This window comes from Stenella coeruleoalba, assembly GCF_951394435.1.
Source record: "Stenella coeruleoalba genome assembly, chromosome: 5".
NCBI classification, from domain to species: domain Eukaryota; kingdom Metazoa; phylum Chordata; class Mammalia; order Artiodactyla; family Delphinidae; genus Stenella; species Stenella coeruleoalba.
This window is the reverse complement of record NC_137150.1, coordinates 102,725,290-102,738,519: the sequence shown is the minus strand read 5'-3', so window position 1 is coordinate 102,738,519 and position 13,230 is coordinate 102,725,290. Positions and strand designations below refer to the sequence as shown.

Below are 13,230 nucleotides of genomic sequence, written 5' to 3'. Positions count from 1 at the left end.
ATTGAGAAAGAAAGAAGGAGTCAATTATTTAGACTGAGACCTAGTCCCTCAGTAGCCTGACAAATGTTAAGAAATGAGCACTTAAAGCCAGAAATTAGGGAGGCCTGGCTGGTTCATACAGGCTAGCCTCTAAGTACTTCTGTTGGTTCATAAACTCACCCTGGAAGTGACTGGAAGAGGCAAGTCCCTCCAGATTGGTAGGTGGCAGGTTTAATAAGCAAGGAACTTACCTATGAGGCTTGTCTTGTGCAGCCACAGGACAAGTAGATTCCCACACCCGCCCACCAGAATCTCAAGCGTGTAGACAGAGACCTTAACGGGGTTCAGTTATATATACCATGCAGATGGTCTCAATGACACCTTACTTACTCAAAGTTATGTCCTTGGAACAGCTCCCACTGTGGGAATGGAGAACAGAATGCACATTCCAAGAACAGGGGAGGTGTGATGAGCCTCTGATTATCTAGGTCTGGCTCACTGGTGAACCAGAGGTCATGTCCTCTTGCTGACCTGCTCCAACAGCACACAGCAGGTAGCAAAGCATGGAGAGTGGACCTGCAGATGGAGTGGAGCACATGGAGATTATTAAGTATATTCTACCCCTTTGCCAATCTTAATCCATTCCAGAGATTTGCTCAGAGGAAAAAATTCTCAGTCCAGGGGAGACACACTGTCACTGACGAATAATCTCAATTCAATTATACTCCCCCATGAAAGCACAATTATAGCATAGCCATCACCTTTACTTTTCAGATAAGGTAGCAGAGAATGATCAAATAAGTTAGAACTGCCACGATGTTCAGGTGTATACCTGGTCACTAGGCCTAAAAACTGATAATTATAGCTTTTTTCTTAAGCCAATCATTCCATGTGCTATTCTCTGACAACATCTCTTACCCTTTGACAGCATCTCTACTTGGTAGAGTGGTTCAAATATTTATTATTATCATACCCAAGCCCTCACTGGACCAGTCTTTATTGGATGGTTACAGTTTCCCATTGATGATTATGACTGGACATGGGAATAATAAGAGGCACTGCAGTGAATCTTCTGTATTCACTGAATCTGCCCCTGTGGTAGAGTAGCAGACCAATTCTCCCTTCATAATTGGGAATAAACACTGTGACCAGTGGACTGATCTTAATCACTATCCTGTTTCAGCAACATGACGAGCCCCAAATGGTCAGCGAGTAGTCTCAGTTATCTAACTAACAGCACCATGACTATATATACACAACTCCTTCAGCTACTAGTACCTCCACATCCACCAAGGTCAAGGCTGTAGAGACAAGCAGCAAATGTTCAACAAATGGGTTCTTAAATATATCAGTGAAGGGGGGCTATCTTCACCTTGGTTCCTAAACTTAAACATTCTAGTGGAAGAGAAATTGGAAAGATACATTGGACTACATTGTAACTGGAGGACATAAGTGGATCTTCAATAGACCATAAAACTATCCCCTCAAACCCCTTTTTTCTGGGTGAGTAGGTCATGGTAAGACCAATGAAACCCTTGTACATGAGCTCATTGTTTCATTTCTTTCACCATAAAATGAGTTCTTTGTTTGGAGACAATTATGTGTGAGATAGCAAGGCCATAAATAAGGCATTCTGTAAATCCGCTAATGGATGTTCTGGCAGAAGTATTTCAGACAGGGAAGGCAAGTTCTTATTTGGAATATGTACTTATTCTCATAAAAACAAATCACTGCCTCATACCTGAGGGAAAGAGTCAAAGCAGTTTAACTGTAACATCTATTGATAGGTTGGGCAGGTGGTAACCAGATCATCCTTGATGAGAAAAATTCAGTGACTTTTCAGTCCATATCTCTAGGTGCCTATGTTCTTTGTACACAGCCACTGAGGTGACAGAGAGGTGTTTGGAGAATGAGGTTGAACTGACATCAACAGGATGGCTCATCTTGTCCATCTGATTATTGAACGTCTCTTCTGCAGTGATGTCTCTGGAAGGTATCTATTTGAAACATGAATTCATTCTCCTTTTGCTCATTCTGTGATGCCCATCCATATCTTCCCAATCCTCCTTGTCATAAATATTCCAATTTTATTTTTATTTTTCCAGACTTTCCACAAGACTTAGCCACTACCCATGAATAAATATAGATCTATACCACACATGATCTTTTTAAAAAATATATATTATATATAATATTATTTATATATATTTATTAATAAGATATAAATTTACATATATAAATATTATATTATTTATATATATAAATAGGTACATTATAACATAATAATAATATATATATCAATATAATTATTATAATAACATATATACACTGACAGTTGGTCAAGAAAACATTTATCTTTACCATTGTCTTCTACAACCTCCCCAAGTGGAGCTGTAATGTAGCAACTATGCATTTCCAAATGGAACATGCTACTTTGTAAACCCATCTGAAAACCAGGCAGGCCCATGCTTTTCCCCTTCCATCAATTGGTCCTAATAAGCTCTCCATGAATCCCAGTGTGTGGACTGAGTAAGAAATGGTTAAATTGTTAAGAGCAGGTATTTGTGAGTTGCCATCTGCTTATGCTTATTATTCTAGAGCATTGAGAGCTTGGCCTCACATATACCATTTCCACTTACAATGAAATGCTTTTGTTAATATCCAACATTATGATTTTATGAATAAGATAGGCCTAGTATGTGATGGAAGGAAGAGGTATGGCCTCTGCTCTTGATGTCAGCAGCCCCATCTAGCATCCCTATCAGCCACACAGATTTTCTTCATTATTAACTGTGCTGTGTCATTGGGTAGAAGCTTGCATCTCAGACTGAGTCTGTGGAAAAGTTTTCTTTTGCTCTAGATTCTACTCAAAACTGATGATGTCATCATGGATTTCTCAGTATATGAGACAGAGCAGAACAATCTAAAATTCAACAAACCCCTAAAGCTTTTTTTTTTTTTTAAATAAAAGTTTTAGTGGAGAAAAGTAGAACCACCACATAAACAGGGAAAAGAGCACAAAAATTCAACTGATACAGAACTGGAAGTCACAATTATCCAATGTTGTTTGCGATTACTTTTCAATTTCTTAAACAGCTCCCCTCAATTTGTTTAATAGTCTCACCAATTTTTTCAGCTGAAATAGAATCAAGTTTTCAAAAAATTAAGAGCCTCAGGGAAGGCACCAGCTTTCAAGATAACAAAGGTGACACCAAGAGTCTCCTAATAGTACCAATTCTACCTGAAAATTCCTTAAGAGTAATTATCGAGTCTGTTGGAACAGTCTACATATCTCACAGACCATCAGGGATGAGTTAGAACACTGACTTAGATGGTCCAGTATGGAGAGAGGGCAAACAAAACAGCTGCATTTCCTTGTCAGATAAGCTCATGTAAGGAAACCCGGGAGGCGCTAAGAAAATACAGGCAATGGCTGCTCAAAAATAGTTAGGCAGGCATTCTAAATACCACATACTGTTGGACAACAGTCAAACCCCCAAAGCTTTAAAATGTGGCTTATTTCTTCCTGAATGGCAATATGTGTATTAAGTTGTCTTCCACCTTAAAGGAATACCCCACCATTCCCCACACACTAGAGAAAACCACTAATGTGGCAGCCTCTGAGGCTTCTCAGGGCTTCCTGTCTACACTCCGGTGTACATATATTCCATTAAAGCAGGGGTCCCCAACCCACGGACTGCTGATCAGTCCATGACCTGTTAGGAACCTGGCCGCACAGCAGGAGGTGAGCGGCGAGCCAGTGAAGTTCCATCTGCCGCACCCCATCTCTCCCCATCGTTCACATTACTGCCTGAACCACCACCACCCCCACCCCTGTCCATGGAAAAATGGTCTTCCACAAAAACCAGTCCCTGGTGCCAAAAAGGTTGGGGACAGCTGCATTAAAGCATATGGAGAGCTTGCTAATTCCTCTTCACCAGCTCAGTTAGTAAAATGTTCATATGGTTAGAGATGGCTGATCAAGGTGAACATAATACATTTTCTCCAACATTCCCATTTCTTAACCCTTTGGATCCCTTTCTCTATATATCAATAGTATACCAGGAAAGTTATGGCATCTTAACCTTATTAACTCTAGGCCATTAATGAGTCCAAGATTTCCTTCATCAGCACATCAAACTGTTGAGGTTCCTCCTAGGGGCTGGAGCTAACATGTTAAATGCTGAACTCCAAGTAATTGCACACATATCAATACATTTAGCCTAAAAGAGCTTTATATTCCATCACCCTTTTTCTCACACAATTAAGATAGGATAAGGATGGGAGGAGATACCTCAATGATAAGAAAGTTAAAGGTTTTTTTAAAAAACTAAAATGTAGTTTCCTCAGATTGGGGGGAAGGTCTGATTTTGTTGCTAAGGGAAGTTCAGGGCAAATTTAGGGTGCAAGTTTCTCAGCGCTGCTGAAATCTTCTAACATTTTTCAATTTACTATAATTTGGCTTCAGTCTTAACAAGGTCATTCACATTTTCAATGAATATTTACTGACACCTCATGTCTATAACTACATTATTGAATAAAACAAACAGAAAGCTCTATATTCACAGTTACATTATTCTAGGAGATACAAATAACGTGGTAAATAAAATGTAAGTCTGTTAGTGATTAGTTCTAAGAAGAAAAATAATACAGGAAAGGGACCTGTCATGTCAGTGACAGAGGAGTTGTAAGTTAGATAGGTGTCCAGGTTGGGTGCTCACTAAGAAGATGACATGAAACGTATGACCTTTCATATAACTGAAATAACCTTATTTACAAATAAGGTCACTTTCTAAGGTACTGGAGGTTAAGACTTCAACATATCTTTACGCGGGAGGCACAATTCAACCCAAGATATGGTTTTATTGAAATGCATTTATGGACATGATGTATACCTAAAGATTGTTCTAAGAAACCAAATTAGACTGGAACTCGTTCTTTTCTCACAGAGCAGCTGATATTGTCTCTCTATGATTTTTAACTATTCTGCTTTTACCATCAGAGATCAACAAGGAGCCAAAGGCTTAAGCAAATATTTCAGTTACAGGATTAGGGACATATTCTTTGAGACTAAAGATATTGCAATTAATGTAGCCCAGGCTTCCTCCACAGACACTCTTTTATTATAGGTAAATAAAGTTAATTCAATGATCTTAATAAAGATATATCAAGTTTGTCCTTGCTTATAACATGGAAATCTTAACGGTGTCTCAAGTTTTTACTCACCTCACCATCACTAGATTTCCCACCAGAGGTCCACTTTAAATCCAACTCCCCAGTGTTCAATAGTTTAAAACAGGTGGGCTTCTTATGTGTCTTGTGGGATAGATAGAAGGAGGCTGGCTTCCTATGTGTCTTGTGGGATAGATAGAAGGAGGCTACAGGATTCCATATGCATTAACATTACTGTCTTATGAAGCAGCATGTTCTAACGGTAAAAGTGTGGGCTCTGAAATCAACCCAGAGTTTCTCCAGTTCTTAATTTTGTCATCATGTGTAAGATGGAGAGAAGCTCCCATACCTTAAAGAATTCTGGAAAAACCAACATAATGCCATCGTATGGTTGGCACTGATACATATTGATTTCTATTTCCTTGCTTTCAGACTACGTGTAGTTGCTATTTCATTGAATTGCACATCAGGAAACCAACCTTCTCCTCTGATCTCCTTAACACTGTGGAAAGTGCCACAATATACCTTGTCAATAGACTCAAACAATAGTGTTTAAGAGTCTCATGAAAAAATACTGCTACGAACATCTAGGAAATGAACAGGATAAATATACATTATGTGGTGCTGACAGAACTGAGGGGGATTATGGAGCTCGGAAATGTGGATTCCATTACTCAAGTGTAGAGCTTCAAAAATTTACTTAAGAGATCCCAAGTGACCTCAAGTAGCCCCTATTTCACTGGGATCCCTGAGACAAGTTTTGAGAATACCTCTCACTCTCATTTTGAACACAGGTGTGTGATCAAACTAGAGATGTTCTCCTGGTCTTGCCCACTTATAAAGTTGCGCTCCAGGAAGGATAGGGGATATTTAAATAGAGGGACTATTATTGTTATATATTCAAAAGTTTCAAAACAAATATTCCTTGGGGATCAGTAAGGGCTTTCTGGAGGATGTGGGGTCTCAGATAAATACTAAGGGAGGAAGAGTATTTAACTATTAAAATGAGATTGAGATTGAAGAGAAGATAAGCTTTATAAACTGAGGGAATAACCAAAGCTAATCTAGAGAGTAATGGATTGATTCAAGGCACAGGCACAGGATGTATTTAATTAGAACTGGATCATGGGGTGCAAGAAAGCCACACTTAAAAAATAAAGCTAGAGAGGCAAGAAGGGACCTATATTGTAGGGTCCTATAAAATGGAAGGATGTAGATTTTATTCTGAATAAAATTAAGGAGACAGGGAGAGAACAGACATGCTCAGTTTTGTGCTTTAGAGCAATTTGAGAATGGCTTACATATGGTCCAAACTGGAAGCTGGAAGACCCATTAGGATGCTGATTCAGTGAACAGAGTGCAGATCATAATGGATTTAACTATGGCAGTGATAGTGTAAGCAAAGTGAAAAAATAAAGATCCTCTAACACTACATAGGAAGTCAAAAAACATAGGACCCAGGGATCAATTTGATATGAGAGCAAAGAAAGAGTGGTATTTAAGATGATCCAAGGATTTCTGGATAGAGTGAAAGAGCAGGTGGTGTTGCTATCTTCAGCTCAGAAAGCACAGGAAGGGGAAATGGTGTGTTGGTGAGTGAGATGATTACGACTGATTCTGTGCCACTTTTGTGCATGAAGGTGATTATGATATTTCAGTACAAATGCTTAGAACTATACCCATTTCTGTATCACTATGAGTGGGTCAAAGGCAGTGACTTTGCATACCAATGTAACACTAGTGCTATTATAGAGCTCACATTTAAAGGGCATTCAATAAATACCTTATTTATATGTTTGTTCATGTATTCACAAATATTTACTGAACGTCAACTATGTACTAGACATTAGTCTAGGTCCAGCAATCTCAATCATTGCTGCAACTGGAAATGTTTAAAAACCTCTGAGGCCTGAGCCCCTATGTAGACCCCTTATATCAAACTACCTGGGCCAAGCAAGCAGGTGATTATAAATGGAAGCCAAGTGGCCTCTAGAAAATTCCATCGAGTAACCAGGGTTAAAAATTATTATTTTAAGAGCTGGAGATACTACACACACACACACACACACACACACACACACACACACACACACACACACGAGAACCAGAGTCTCATTATTTGCAGCTTATGTGCAAAGATTTATCGAAGGCAGAAAGAAATAAAGGCAAGAAGTCAGAAATAGCTGCTATGCTAATTGAAACATTCCAGTATTTAAGTAAATACTAGTTAATAACAAATTATGAAATAATTTAAAACAATACAACCAAATCATGTAATGAAAAAAATCACATCTTTTATGTGGAGGTCACTACTAGAGACAACATCATCTTAGAATAGTCTTAAGCTTATAAGTAAATAACTAGATCATAAGGTTACTTCTTCCAAATTAAAATTCTTAACCCTCAGCCCTGTGTATCATCTGTGACACAGAATATATTTAATTCACTTTAAAACAGCCTCGGTTTCTGGGTATTCTCTGGTTAGAGAGTATACACTAGAACCTACAGAGGACAGTGATGGGTGTATGGGTACATATTAACTGCTGCAAAAAGGGACCTCAGGACTACCTGAAGGACTGTAGTAAAACTGCAAAAATAAGACAAAAAGAATCTGGGCTTGGGCTTCCCTGGTGGTGCAGTGGTTGAGAGTCTGCCTGCCAATGTGGGGGACACGGGTTCGAGCCCTGGTCTGGGAGGATCCAACATGCCGCGGAGCAACTAGGCCCGTGAACCACAATTACTGAGCCCGCGCGTCTGGAGCCTGTGCTCCGCACAAGAGAGGCCACGATAGTGAGAGGCCCGCGCACTGTGATGAAGAGTGGCCCCCACTTGCCACAATTAGAGAAAGCCCTTACACAGAAACGAAGACCCAACACAGCCATAAATAAATAAATAAATAAATAAATAAATAAATAAATAAAACTATGAATACCAAAAAAAAAACCAGAATCTGGGCTTATTTTGAGTTAAACCAGCTATTTCTCTTATTCCAGATTTCACTCTGTTATTGGATAAGGAGGTAGAATAACAAAATAAACTATGGGAAAATGAATAAAGGGAGTGTTAAGTCCAATTTGCCTTAAAGGCCCCTACAGGTTTCATGATGTTAGAGCATAGTACAACACCATTGTGCCTAATGTGACTTCTGAATAATCATTTTGAAAAATTGGAATAAAAAACTTAAAATGTAAGAAATTATATATCTCAGAGCATTTACAAAACAATGATAAAGAGTAAATATTTTATTTCAGAGTTTAAGCATTAATTATCTGGAAATTTTACTTACCCTGAACATCTAATTTCCCAGAGGGTGCAGTATAAATGAAACATTACTAGCCTATTACAAAAGGTGATCCATTATTGCCTATTACACAGAGCAAACTACTATTAATTTCATTTACCATTTGCCTTCAAGTAAAGCATGAGAGTCATTTCTCAAGAGATAATTAAAACATGGCTTCAGAATATTCATACAGAGTCAATAAGCACAAAATATCATAGAGCTCTTATGTATATATTTGCTGCCATATGTAAAAATTATATACACAAATAATTTAATTCAAGATTAGTAGATAAAAATGTACATTTATTATTGCATTAGAATATTACATATTATAGCTTTTTATACATTTCCATTGGCTTTTCATTATTTATAGTTCAATTAATTTAATTGATTACTCAAAACATATTAGAATAAAAACAAGTACTGTGTATTCACATTTATCAAGTACAAGGCAATGTACTAGGGATTTTCTCATGAAATTTCACAATAATATCTACAAAGTTATTCAAGGTAAACAGAAACATCCTCATTCCAAAAAAAGATGAATTAATTAATAATTGATGAATTTTAATATCTGAATAGATAAATCTCTGAACATCAGAGGAATTGGGAGAATTATTCATGGTTCAAGGCTAGTTCAAGCAAAGTCAGGATTCTAAATATAGTTATTCTGGTTCTGTAGTTCAGTGGTTCTCAAATTTTGTTCCTCAGTAGCATCAACGACATCTGGGAATTTGTTAGAAATGCACATTGTAACAGGGAGAGGTCCCACTCTAGACCAACTGGCCAGAAACTCTGGAAGGGGGTCCAGTTATCTATGTTTTTAGTCTTCTAGCTGATTCTTATTCCAGCTAACAATTGTCAACTAAAAAAATGTACAATGTGAGAGTTGTGAGTTAAGTTTCATTTGGGGCAAAATGAGGACTATAGCCCAGGAGACAAAATCTCAGGTAGTTTTGAGAAACTGCTCCAAAGAGGTGGAGGGGTGGGGAGAGGTCAGCATTATATATGACTTTAGTGAAGGGGGGTACATGCAGTCAAGCACACGTTTTGGCAGAGGCTTGCTGCTAGTGACGAGGAGCAGACGTCACTGTTAATGATTTTAGTGCTTTTCTAGATATGAGGAGATGGAAGAATTGGGCTTATAAAATCTTTTCCTGAAAATATCTATCTGAAGACCTCTTCTGCCAGTTTTTCCCAGAGCACAGAGTGCCTCATTCCTGATCTCTATCCTGAACTCCTTTCAGAGTGTGTTGAAGGTCAGTGACTGCAGCAGCTTATGACTTAATTCTTGTAGAGGCAGAGGGCAAGTACCAATTTTTAGTTGGCACAATTGTGAATCACTATAATAGTGAATGCTTCCTTCAACTCCCATACATACAAGGGAGTGCCATACGACTCCCCTTATCTCATGAAATTTTGGTCACAAAAACTTTGTAGGCTGTAGTATTTTCATGTACTTTTCCAGGTCCATGCTCACTCTTCTGCACCCAACTCTGCACCCAGAGAAGATGATCCATATAGATGACTGCAAAAATATCCCTTGACCTTGGACTTCTAGTTGGATTCTGTCAATAGATGGCACTGGTGGGAGATTTGATGAAGGGGAGAGAGGGCTTTCAGTGTGCTTATTACCCAAGTATTTTTCACGTCAGGGTGCTGTGGCCTGGCTTCACCTCTTGATTAATTTTAACAATTCCATTTGGGCAACACTCTCCAGACAATTTCTCTCTGTTCTATAAATGTCTCATCCTCTTGTGCCTTCATTAATAGAGGTAGAAATGCACCCCCCCTTCACTAATCCAGGGTACTGTTTTCCGGTTTATTGTTGAATAATAACACATTGTATGGATGTACCACATTTTGTTCATCAGTTGATAGACATTTGGGTTGTTTCCACTTTTGAGCTCTTAATAATGTTGCTATGAACATATACAAGTTTTCATGAGAACATATATTTTCATTATACACACACACACACACACACACACACACACACACATATGACTGTGAGTCATGTGATAACCCTATGCTTATCCTTTTGAGAAACTGCCACAGTGTTTTCCAAAGTGGCTACATCATTTTACATCCCCACCAGCATTATATGAGGATTCTGATTTCTTCACATGCCAACACTTTGTATTATAGCCATCCAAGTGGATGTGAAGTGATATCTTACTGTGGTTTTGATTTGCATTTCCCTAATGACTAATGATATTGAGCAACTCTTCATATATTTATTGGCTATTTGTATATCTGCCCTTGAGAAATGTCTACTTATACCCCCCTTTTTTTTTTTTTGCGGTACGCGGGCCTCTCACTGTCGTGGCCTCTCTCGTTGTGGAGCAAAGGCTCCGGACGCGCAGGCTCAGCAGCCATGGCTCACGGGCCCAGCCGCTCCGCGGCATGTGGGATCTTCCCGGACCGGGGCAAGAACCCGCGTCCCCTGCATCGGCAGGCGGGCTCAACCACTGCGCCACCAGGGAAGCCCCCTACTTATACCCTTTATCCAATTTTTAATTGGGTTGTTTGTCTTTTAGTATTGAATTGTAGGATCCTGTGTGTATCCTGAGTACAGCTCGCTTATCAAGACATGAGTTGTGAATATTTTCTCCCATTCTGTAATTATTTTCTCCCATTCTGTGGGTTGTCTTTTTACTTTCTTTATGGTATCTTTAGAAACACAAAAGTTTTTCATTTTAAATTCAATTTATCTATTTTTACTTTTGTCACTTGTGTTTTTGTGTCATATATGAGGTTATTCCTAATCCAAGGTCATAATGATTTACTCCTATATTTGCTTCAAAGAGTTTTTATAACTTTTGCTCTTGCATTTAGGTCTATGAACTATTTTGAGTTAGTTTGTACTTATGGTACAAGGAAGGGACTCAACTTCATTCTTTTGTATGTGGATATCGAGTTGTCCTTAGCACCATTTGTTGAAAAGACTATTCTTTCCTTGTTGAATTTTCTTGACACTTTTGTTGAAAATCAATTGATCATAAGTGTGACAGTCTTTTCATGGAATTTAAATTCTATTCTATTGAAAATACATGTTGATCCTGTGCCAGTACCACATTGTTCTGATTCTGTAGTTTTGCAATAAACTTTGTTATAGTAAGGTGTGAGTCTTCCAAACTTTTTATTCTGTTTCAAAATGTTTGGGGCTTGCCTGCTTCACTTGAATTTCCATATGAATTTTAGGATCAGCTTGCCAATTTCTGCAAAGACAACAGCTGGTATTTATACAAGGATTTTATTAATCTGTAGATCAGTTTAGGGAGTATTGCTATCATAATAATATTGTCTTCCAATACATGGATATGGGACGTCTTTCCATTTGTTTGGGTATTCCTTAATTACTTTCAATAATATTTTCTAATTTTCACAGTATATTTTTTAACTTATTCTGTTAAATGTATTCCTAAGTATTTTATTATTTCTGCTGCTATTGTAAATGGAATTGTTTCCTTAACTTTATTTTTGGATTTTTTTATTGCAGTTATATGAAAATAAAATTGGTTTTTGTATATTGACCTTGTCCTTTGCAAACTTGAACTTTTTTTTTAGTTTCCATAGCTTTTTAAAGGATTTCAAAGGATTTTCTATATACAAGATTATGTCATATGCAAATAGATGCCTTTTATTTCTTTTTTTTCCTAATTGTACTGGCTGAAGTGTCCAGGAAAAATGTTAATAGAAGTGACAAGAGTGGACATCCTTGCTTGGGCAAGAGTGGAAATCCTTGCCTGGTGCCTGATTTTAGATGAAAATAATTCAGTCTTTCATAGTTAAGTATAATGTTAGATGTGGGGTTTTTTATAGATGTTCTTTATCAGATTGATGAAGTCCCCTTCTATTTCTAGGTTTTGTTTCATCTGTTTTGGAGCTCTGTTTTAATGTATATACACTTATAACTATTGTATCTTCCTGATGAACTAACCCTTTGAGAGTTTTGAGCTCCTTGATTATGTAGATTAATATTTTGCATCAAATTTAGGAAGTTTTCAACCATTATTTCAGCAAATATTTTTTTCTGCTCCTTTCTCTCTCTCTCTTCTCATTCTGGTACTCCTATTATGCATCTTTTCATTTGTTTAATGATGTCCCAAATTTCTCTAGCTTTGTTCATTCTTCTCATTTTTTTACCTCTCTGTTCTTTGGACTGCATGATGTCTTTAAATCTATCTTCACATTTGCTGATTTTTTCATACATTAGTTTAAATAGACTAGTACATTTTTTATATTGTTTATTGTGCTTTTCAACCTATGTTTTTGTGGCCTGCCTCACCTCCTTGGCAAATCTCTGACCCGCTGCTCTGGAGAGGGTTAAGGACAGTGGCCTTCTTTTCTCAGAATGACACCATTGGTTTACAAGATGGGCATTCAGCAGGAATGGCAACCTCTGGTCTTCTTGGCTTGCTTTTTCTGGCATGGAACCTTCACTCTATGAGGAAACTAGAGTGAAAGTAATGAGAGTCCCAGTATTCTTGGCTTGCTATGCCTGAGGTATAGCCTCTAAAAGTTATGGCTAGGTGGATGAAGGGAGACTGAACCTCTTGGCTGCACTCTCCTGGAGTTACATTCTGCAACACAGAGCTGAAGCAGGGTGAGAAAAGCTGGCAGCCTACCCCTCCCATGGAGATACCTTAGCCCTTGACTGGGAGCTGGGGAGAGAGGGGCCCCCAGCCCACCCCAGTTACCTGATGGGGTAACACCCATCAGGAATGGAGCTTCTGTCATGCTGAGCTGAGGAATGGGAGGGAAGGAGCAGGTCCTTTCTGAAATGCAACAGA

General features: G+C 38.2%; 1 protein-coding gene across 2 annotated transcripts in view; it reads right to left on the bottom strand.

The window, feature by feature from the left end:
* Nucleotides 1-492: 492 nt before the first annotated feature.
* LOC307186789 (uncharacterized protein) overlaps nt 493-13,230 on the bottom strand; it is a 423,851-nt gene continuing 411,113 nt past the window's right edge. For both annotated transcript variants that reach the window (XR_013828462.1, XR_013828464.1), the window contains exon 6: nt 493-555. The gene's annotated coding sequence lies outside the window, so the exon portion shown is untranslated. The remainder of the gene's footprint in view (nt 556-13,230) is intronic.